The following is a 10,715-nucleotide window of genomic DNA, read 5'->3' as shown; positions in this document are numbered from 1 at the left end:
CTGGTCCTGGCTGGGCGCTGCCCCGGTTGGCGGCTGCTGAGGGTTCTGCTGGGGGCCCTGGCTGAGCTCTGCACTCTCTGTTTTAACTGTCAGGTCCTTGGAGTTTATAGGTTCGCCGGCGACTGGGCTCCCGGTGGAGTGCGCTATGGGCAAGGCGGAGCAGCGGCAGGCAAAGCTTTCTTTTGATAGCAGTAGGCGAAAGGGGGGCCCCCCTCGGGACCATCGACTGGGGAGGTACAGATGGAGGAAGGGGCATCGGATGCTTCCGTTAGGTCCATGTTTTTGGACCTCAAAAGTAGTTTGGCGGGAATTGATGCCAAGCTGGACCATTTGACAGAGCAGATGGATTGCATCCGAGCCCGGGTGGACGAGCATGATACCCGCTTCGAGCAGCTCGAGTCGCGTACCTCGGAGCTGGAAGACCAGAGACATGGTGAGAGAGAACGCTTGCTACAGATGGAGTGGGTGCTGGAGGTTATGAGGAATAAAAACGAAGATTTGGAGGCGCAGTCCCGGCGCAATAATGTCAGGATGCTTGGTCTTCATGAGTCCACGGACATGGGCAGAATGGAGGACTTCATGGAGAAGCTGCTTGCTGACCTGTTTCCGGGTGAACTTTCTCGCATGCTGGTGGTGGAAAGGGCTCATCGATCGTTGGGTCCTCGGCCCACCCCGGTACCCCGCCGCGCCCTGTCATTTTCTGCCTCTTAAACTATCGTGACCGTGATAGTGTGTTGCGACTGGCCCGAGAGCGTCGCCCAGTGCTCTATGGAAACACAGAGTTATCTTTTTTTCCTGATTATACTCCGACCTTTTTTGCCGGTTAAGCGCTCTTTAAGCCTGACTGCGGCTCGTTTTTCGCTTATATATCCGGCGAAGCTTCGGATACAGCATGGTGGCACTCTGCATTTCTTTACGGACCCGAAGCTGGCGGCCAAGTTTGTTAAAAAGCTACAGCGGCGTTCTGCAACTGAGGGGGCTGGAGATCCAGGCTTGGAGCGTGCAAACTTCAGTGACACTGATTGACCGCTGGACCCTGACTCCTGTTTGGAGCGATTGTCGTATTGCTCTTAATTTCCTATTTTGAAACTGCTATGTCTGCATCTTTGTCTTCTTTTTTGCTCTTTGTCCTCTCCGGCCTGTCTGCTTTGCAGATGGACTGGATGGCTAGCTCACAACCCTTGGATGAGTCCCTTAACTATGTTGTGGGCCCCTGTTTGTTCTCTTTGGGGGATGGGGGGTGTATCTGCTTGGACCCGTTTGGGGGGTCTGCGTGGGTGGGGGTCGGTGTGTTCTTTGGTCAACTGTTTAAGTGTTGATTGGAGATATTGTTGCCTATTTTAGTGAATAGATCTGGCAGGCGGCGACGAGTGGCATGCTGGCGGGGTGTATGGATATGTTGCTGGATCATGGCAGGAGATGATGGTGGCGGTTAACTGTCTTACATGGAATGTGCGTGGCTTGAATGATCAGCGCAAGGTGCGGCTCATGTCTACTTACCTTCAGCGTCATCATATTGATATATGTATGCTCCAGGAGACGCATTTGGATGGTTCCATGATACATCGGATGAGGGCTGGGTGGATTGGTGAGTGCCATGGTGCGGGGTTCTCGCGATACGCCAGAGGAGTGGCGATTCTGTTACGTAAGGGGCTGCAGTGGTGTACTCATCGAGTGATAGTGGATCCAGATGGGCGTTATGTGTTGTTGAATGGCACCTTGTTGGATCGGACGTGTCGGCTGGTGTCGGTGTATGGCCCGAACGTTGATGACCCTGGTTTATTCTGTGAAGTGTGGCGCCTGCTTGACTCTCTGGGGAGTGGGACTGTGATTTGGGGAGGCGATTTCAATGTGGTTTTGGATCCTGAGCGGGACCGGGAGAGTGCGACCAGGCCTTGACATTCTGCTGCTGTGGCGGCGTTAAAGACTGTCATGTGCGATGGAGCCCTGGTTGATCTATGGAGGGTGAATCATGGGGATAAGAGAGCGGGCACGTGCATCAACTATGTTCATAACAGCTGGTCCCGTTTAGACCGATGGCTGGGTACTCGGGATGTGGAGATGTGGACGCAATTGGTGGATCATTTGGCTCGGACCCTCTCAGATCACTACCCGGTAAGGCTGCGGCTTTCCATACCTGGGGCCCCGAGTACTGCATTTGCCTGCCGGCTGCCGCGGGGGGCACTTCGTGATGAAGTGTTTCGAGAAGAGATTCGTGAGGCCATTTTGAATTTCTTTGCTGCGAATCGCGGGTCGGTTGATTCGGCCGGAATGCTTTGGGAGGCCTTTAAAGTGGTAATTCGAGGAGAGTGCCTTTCCAAGCAGCATGGGGTGCTTCGTGCATTGCGACGGGAGTTGGCTGAGCTGGAGTTGTAGATATCGGAGCTGGAGGCGAAATTGGTGGCGGATTGGGCTGGCGAGAAGGTGGCGGCTCTACGTGCGGCGATCTCTCAATATGAGGAGGCTGCCCACCGAGAGGTTTGTTTTTTAGGTAACTATGCCAGGGCCCGGCGTTAAGGTGAGGGGGACAGAGAGGGTCGGACAATGGCGAATATGTTGCGCAAGCCCTGGGCGAGTGGTTACTTTACTGGAATAGATGGGCAGGGGGGCGAACGGGTATTAGGCATGGAAGGCATAATGCAGGTTTTTACGCAATATTTTGCGGATCTATAGCCCCCGCTGGACAAAATCTTGATGCGGCGCAGGCCTACTTCTCAGAGATTAGTCTGCTTTGGTTCGATGAGGCTCATAGGGCTTACTTCGACGAACCCTTCTCGGTGGACGAGGTCAAGGCAGTTATTAGTGGGCTGCCTGGTGATAAGGCCCCGGGGTTGGATGGATTAACCCTTGCCTTCTATAAGGAGTACGCTGATATTCTGGCTCCGTATCTGCTGGAGGTCTACGCTGAGGCTCTGGAGACTGGGTCTCTTCCTGCATCCTTGAGGGAGGCAATGATTGTTACGATCCTTAAGCTGGGCAGGGACCCGTACAGCTGTGATTCGTATCGTCCACTCTCTATGATAAACGTGGACAATAAAATTCTGGCCAAGTTGTTGGCGTTGCGCTTGCAGCCACTGATGTCGCGCTTGGTGCTTCCGGACCAGTCTGGTTTCATGCCGGAGCGGTCGACGATGCATAATTTGCGTACCTTTTTCGCAGTTCTGGGTGGTCTTTCAGCAGACGATGAGGCTGCTGCTGTGTTTCTGGACACGACTAAGGCGTTTGATTCCTTGGCCTGGCCATATCTGTTTGCGCTCTTGGGCAGGGTGGGCATGAGTGTCCGATTTATCAAATTGATTTGCTTGCTGTATACGGATCCGGTTGCGCGGTTGAGGCTGAATGGTTGCATCTCGGACCCCTTGCCTGTGGCCCGGGGGACTCGTCAGGGATGCCCTCTGTCTCCGCTGCTTTTTGCTATCGCCATGGCGCCGTTGGCGGGCTATTTGCGGCAGCATCACAATCATATGGGTTTGCAGTTTCGGCAGCGACCAATTTTAATTTAGTTGTATGTGGATAATATCGCGTTGTATGTGCGGGAGCCAGGTATAAACCTAGATGTCCTGTTGACTGAGTTCGTTCGATTTGGTGGCTTCTGTGGCATCACAATGAATTGGTCTAAGTCGGTGGTGCTTCCCCTTACTAGTGGTACTGCACATTGTTCGTCGCCGTATCCTGTCAAATGGGCGGAGGGCCCGGTCCGTTATCTGGGAGTATGGCTAAGCTGCGATGTAGAGACTTTGTGGCTTGCTAATTACGGCAGGTTAGTAGCTTGGCTGGAAGATAGACTTGTGGTGTGGCGTACGTTGCCGCTTTTGCTTATTGGCCGCATGGGCATTGCTAAGATGGTTGTGTTGCCAAAGTTCCCGTATCTTTTTGTTAATCTGCCACTGGTGCTCACTGTGAGTTTCCTTAGGAGGCTCAGATCTGCTTTGGTGCGATTGGTGTGGGCAGGCGGGCAGCCTAGGATTGCCTGGGAGAAGTTGACGCTGCCGTTCGAAATGGGGGGCCTTGCTGCCCCAGATCTGGAGCTTTATTATTACTGCGCACAGGCCCACTTCCTGTACTTTTGGATTCATCCTATAAGGTATTTACCTCATCTTGCGCCTGAGAGCGATTTGGTGTGGCCGGATCGACTGCCGAGAGTTCTCAGATGTATGTCGTGGACTCGTGCGAGGGGGATGGATACTGTGGCGTGTACTTCCGGGGCTTGGGCTGCTTTGGTGCGCCGGTCTGGGACGGGTGTGCCCTTTGCCCCTGCGATGCCGGTGCTGGACGTAGCAGATGAGAGGATGTCTTGCGATACTCACCTGCGAGAGTTTCTTGAGGCCTTTGAGTTGTCATTACTGGGGGACTGGTTTGTGAACGAGTGTCTGCTCTCACCAGAGGAGGCATTGCGGGCTGGAGCTGATAAAGACTTACTGCGAGTCTATGCGTTGCTCCATGCGCGGTATCCTGGTCTCTCGGCCATGCCTGAGACCTGTCGGGCGCTCAAATTGGTGTGGTGGGCGCAGTCTCCGCAAAGGCTTATTACTCGATTGTATGGGTGCATCCAGGAGCAGCGGAAGGCAGTGGCTATGGCGGCTAAGGCTAAATGGGAACTTGACGTTGGGGAGGTGCTTAATGAGGAAATGTGGAGAAGCTGCTGTGCGCACATGCGAATGCTGTGCCCAACTACAGGCTGCGACTCATCCACTTTAAATTCCTGCATCGGTTATATCACACTCCTCTTGGTTTGTGTGCTATGGGTCTGCAGGCTGATGCAAGCTGTGAACGCTGTCATGCACCGGACGCTGATTTTCTGCATCTGGCGTGGAATTGTGCCGAGGTGCGTGCCTTTTGGGAAGAAGTGATGCATGATATTGCTGGAATGACTGGCTTGGTTCTGCCTTTCACTCCTGTGCTGGCGCTGCTTGGGCTGCTGGATGGGGTCCCACGGCACGGAGGCGTCTGGTGGGCATGGCGCTTTTACTGGCAAAGAGAAGGGTAGCGATGCGTTGGGGGCGGGGCAGGGCGCCGCGTAGGGCTGACTGGCTGCATGATGCTGCGTTTTGTCAGGAACAGTTGTCAATTTTTTGGGAGCAGCCCCCCTGCGGGCTCTCGCCCTAGAGATATCTGGGCACCTTTCCGCACTTTCTTGGACTCTCATGTTTGAATGGAGAAGGCTCGGGGCTTTCTATGTCAAGTCCCGCTCTTGCATCGATTGGATTGGATGTTATTTCCTGCAAGTACTGTATGTGCCACTTGATGGTGGACCCTGCTGTTTGTGCCTGCTCTGCCGCCTCTACATTTCTGCTGGTTATGTTGGTTATGTTTGTGCCCCAGTGAATGCTGCGCGTGGTTCATCCTAGTGGTGTGCTACTTGAGGATGTGTTCCGGGCTGGCTGGGAGGCTGCCGGACTCTGTTGAGCTAGATATGCTGAGATCCTTGATTATTGTACTTTTCCTTTGGCGGTCCCTTGCGATATTATGAGTACACTACTGTATTTCCTTTGTTTGCTGTACAGCTCACGGGGCTGTTTTTTGTTGTTGTTGTATAGTAAATTTGTATAAATAAATAAATGGCCAGACCATAATTTAAGCAAATTAGTGTTTCCTTTATTTTCTGAAGTATAATGCCTAGGTATTTTGTTGTCTCTTTGCACCAGGCAAGGGGGCAATTCAGCATGCATTTTGCATAGCATCTGTAAGTGGAAAGAGTTTGATTGAGTCCAATTGATGGAGAGGCCAGAAAGGCAGCTGAAGCAAATAGTTTCATGTAATAGAGGGGTAGATTGTCAGCAGGCATTCGTACAAAAAGCAATATATCATCTGCATACATAGATAGCAATAATAGACCAGGATAAGATCCTAAGCCGTGGTGAAGTTGTGGCTCTTGTAGCTGTCTAACTAGGGGGTGCATTGCTCTAATAAAAAGTAACGGCAAGAGGAGGCATCCTTGACGGACCCCCTAGTCACCGGGAACGAGGATGTAAGGGAACCACTGACCCTCCTATGGGCCACTGGGCTCGAGTTTAACAGCATAATAAGGTCAATGCACCCCGCGGGAGTCCCAGCTTGTCCAGTGTTGCTTTCAAAAAAGGCCATTGTAGCAAGTCAAATCTCTTTCGGCATTGGGAATGGTAACCGCTGCTGGTACATCAGGGGATATCTGATTTAATACTGCAAAAATGGTACGCAGGTTAGGGGTAGTGGTTCTGTATGAGGCAAAACGAGTTTGTATTGGTGATATTATTTTTTCCATTAAAACAGCGAGGAGGGGAGTGATGCCCTTAGCTAAGGTTGTATTGTTATGGTTGAGGAGAGGGAGGGGTTAATATGACATGCATAAATTAGGCACTTTATTGGGTTTTAAAAGCAGAGTGATCACGGCCTTGCAGAGTGTTGGTGGGTGAGACCCGGACTCCAGTGCCTAAGCATATACTTCCAGGAGATGGGGAGTGAGCAAATGCTTATAGGCCTTATAAAAATTGCCAGTGAGACTGTGTAGCCCTGGGGCTTTGGACCCATCTAGGGTGCCCATTGCCCGAATAATTTCTACACAGGAGATGGGTTCACTTAAAAACTGCCTGTGGCTATCTGTCAACCACACAATTGCCACCTCCGCCAGGTACTCCGCGTTTGCAGAGGTACTGTCCTCCTTCCGGTGGTATACAGACACTCATAATAGCATACCAGTTCACGGGTTATGCTCTTGTTAACTACCTTCAGCTTTCCCCTAGCATCTAGCACTTCCATTATGTACCCACTCTGCCTATCAGGGTGTAGTAAGTGCACCAGCATGGGCTGGGCTGTTCATCCTCTCTGTATCACTGCGCTTGTGCATATTTTCCCAGGTTGGCCACTTCTCTGCCTGTCAAATCCCGAAACTCATCCATCAATACTGAGTGGTGCAGCCGATCCCGTGCATGCCTCTGCTGTGCATCCGCCTGATCAATGCAGAGTAGCTCGGCCTCGAGGCGACCACACAAGATGCCCACATGTTTGGTGGTACTAACCCCACAAATGTGTGCCTTAAAGGCCTGCCAGAGGGCCTGTGTGTGAAAGGAGCCAGAATTGAATGTAATGGACACCATAATGGAGTCGCGCAGCTCTGCACAAAAGATTGAGGTGGTCATTCTGACTTTGGTGGGCGCATCCCGCCACCTGACTGCTAGTGCCGCCAGGACCCCGCTGGTCCTATTCCAAGTTGACCGCAGGGCCAGCGGGCGGAAACAGTGTTTCAGCCCGCCGGCCTTTTGGTGAAGAGGGCCTTAACATTGACACCAGCTCAGAACAGAGTTGGCGCCATTGTGGCAGTGCAGCAGGTGCAGCAGCACCCGATGCACATTTAAATGCCCGTAATTCGGGTAGTGAAATTTGGCCCCTGCACAGCCCATGCCAAGTGAAGGGGCAGTGCAGGGGCCCCAGGGGTCCACAGCACCCCCATTCCGCTAGCTTTTCCACAGCCGTGTAAACCGCCATGGAAAGGCTGGCGGATGGGGACTCGTAATCCGCAGGGCAGCGCTGCCCTGGTGGATTACAACCAATGGGACCACCAGGCTGCAGGCTGACTGCAGCCTAGCGGTGTCAGTGGTTTGACCGCAACGGCTCAGCCTCGGTCAGAATGGGGCAAATCGGACTGCCACTACACTGTCAGTCCAACAACCACCCCGACTCGGAATGACCCCCTTAGTCATAAGAGCGGTACTAGGAAAGCACCACTGCTAGGCAGGGCCTTGCTTATAAGGCACCTGCATCACCATTTCTACTGGGGCATGATCTGACAATGTGTGGGTGAGGTGTACTAAGTCAGAGAAACCAGTAATCTGTAGGGGTCCATATGCCATGGGGAGCAGAGTAGAATGTGTATACAGAGGTTACTATTTTGTGCAAATGTCACGCATTGGAAGGTTCAAATTTGTCAATAATATCTCAGAAGACGAGCATTGCATGTGGTTTGCTCTCCATGCTAGATCCTGTGGTGTCAACTAAAGGATTAAGCACCATATTCCTCCAGAGCACTAGGCCTGCCTCTGCTTGGCCCATTAGCGCAGTAAAGTAAAAGTCAGGGGAGTCTACATTAGGAGCTTACACATTGACCAGAAACATGCGTTTATCTGCTACAATACCGTATCACATACCTCCCGGCATCATCAACAAAACTGTCACTCTTGTGAATCAAAGTGCATGCCTCATGTGCGTAGGAGCTATAGTAAGAGAAATATTGATTTTCCATCCACGTTGAGGCAAATGGGAAAGTGTCAAAGGGTGAAAGATGGGTCTCCTGGAAAATGCCACCTTGATGGCATGTCATGTAAGTAGGATAGCACCAGTTTGCCAATACAAGGGTTGTTAAGGCCTCTGGTGTTCCATGTCAGGCATACCAACTCCATAATCTGCATTTCTCTGGAAGGGATCCCGATAACCGGATATTGTGTAGGAGCCTGTCTCGAAGTGTTGAACCTGATATGTTGTATGGAAGCCTGTCAGCCAACAGTCAAATGAACAATGGCTTAGCATAAAAAAAAAACTCCCACACCCACACTGGATAGCGAAAAGTCCAGTGAACTCCAAGATAACATAAAAAGTAACCCAACTGTAGTCAGCACTAAGTACATCTTGGAAGGCGGCAACACCCAGCAGGCGGCGCCCAACTGAATAAAAGTACAGAAATATAATACTATGACAGATTATTTGCATTGTAGCAACAAGCAGTCGTCCCATGGGGCCAGGGGGGCATAATTAATTAGGTAGGTTAAGTTGGCCTATGTGTACTAAGGAGAGAAAGGGTGCAGATTATTTAGGAGTATTTAATGAACACTCAGATGGTGCATGAACAGTATCAGCATTGCCAGCCAGAGGGGACTGATCAGGGAGGGGGCATGTTGGGATGAACTTTTCTCTCTGCAGGGTTGCTTGCAGAAGTCCACAGCATCGGCTGGTGTAGCAAAGATCCAAGCCCTCCCATCAATCTCAACCTTCGGCGAGCTGGATACAACAAACTGTATTTAAGCCCCTTTTTGTGGGGGATGTTCTTTACATCTGCAAATTTATGTCTCTGCTCCTGTACTGCCTTAATGAAGTCAGGGAAAATGGTGATAGGTGAGTCCTTGAATGATAGGGGGGGTCAGGGGTCGGTCAGCCATGTCCCTGTCCCTAAAGTTGAGCAGGCAGGCTATGACTGGGCGCAGGGGAGCACTAGGAGTCGGGCGCAGGTCAAGCAACCTGTGGGCTCTCTCCCCCACAAAGGTGTCCGTGAAACTTTGCTTATCAAAGAGTTTTGTGAGGAGATGTTCAACAAACAGGTGGGGTCAGCCCATCCGTAAACTCTGCCACTGCCAGTATACGAATATTACTGCGGCAGGACCTGGCCTCGAGATCTTCAATCTTGGCTATGGCAGCTTTCAGCAGCTTTTCAACTCTTTCTAGCTGCACCTAACTGAGGAAGTGTTGTCCTCTGGCTCTGAGATATGCTTCTCAGCACCATCCAGCCTAATGTCCCTACAGTCTATCCGCTCACACATGTGATCCAGCCTGTGGGTGAGTGTCAAAGCAGACATCATAGATTTGAAGCCTGCACGGAGCTCTGCTATAATTGCAGTGGTAACTACTGCTGCTGTGTTCACAGTCACCCCAACAGGGCCATCCTCTGCGTCTGACAAGGGAGTGTTGCTGCCTTTTAGTTTTAGTCTGCTCAAACATGAGCTTCCTTTGCTTGGGATCATCCTGTCCGATATTGCATTCTGTAGGGAAGATGGGGTATGGATGACCCAGCAATCAAAGTTGCACTTAGAGGACTGAAGGCGATTATGTGACCCCAAATCCAAAGAAGTGTCAGAAGCCCCACACAACAACAGTGCGTACAAAGTAGATATTAGTACAATGTGTTCACAGTAGGCAAGAGTCTCTGAGCATCTCGCAGTGCTGATGTGCTTTTCAGGACTTGTGGTGACTTTGCACCATTAATGCGCCGCCATGCCACCCACAACCAGCTGTCTTGATCCCTACGCCCACCATTAATTCAATGTCACCTCAGGAGCAGGAAATGACCGCCAGTGCTGCTTGGTCCCTATCTACTAGTGGCATACAGTAGGTCTTAGGTTGCATCAGGTGGACTCAGAGGCACCAATCCAGGAGATCTAGCAGGAGATTCATTGGAGGGGGCACTCATATCTTTCCCCTGGCGCGTGGGAAAAAAGGAAGCAGAGTCAGACCCGGCCCGCTGTCGTTGCAGCTAGTATTTTCTGTAGGGGGTGAAGGTGAGCAAAACATCCATTGATAAGCCCCAGCAAATGACTAACAGCAACTACATCAGGCTCACCCGCGGCTCAGATGCCAGAGTGGCCTTCAAGTCTCTGCAGAGTAATGGCGTCGGCCCGCCCTTGCAGGCTCTTGATCGGCGAGCCCTTGAGTTGCAGGACCGCCAGCCACATTGGTCCACTCCTCCTGGCCATCTCACTGCCGCATCCACAATGCAGCTGTCTCAGGGCAGACAAGTGACACAGCACAGCGAGGCTTGGAAACCTCGGCCTCAGGCTCACCTGTGTCCTTTGTCACTGCAGAGCCTCCGAGGACAGTGCCGGCCATGCTAACCAGCTGCCCCCGTCACTTGTCCCCAGTGCCGCAACTCACCAGTCAGGGGGGTGCATCCAGGACAGATGTGTCCTAGGCCAACTAATTGCCATCCTGGGCCTATTCAGGAGTGTGAAGGATAATGCAACCCAGCAAAAACAGGC

Source organism: Pleurodeles waltl, chromosome 6 (assembly GCF_031143425.1).
Source record: "Pleurodeles waltl isolate 20211129_DDA chromosome 6, aPleWal1.hap1.20221129, whole genome shotgun sequence".
NCBI classification, from domain to species: domain Eukaryota; kingdom Metazoa; phylum Chordata; class Amphibia; order Caudata; family Salamandridae; genus Pleurodeles; species Pleurodeles waltl.
This window is presented reverse-complemented; position numbering follows the sequence as displayed.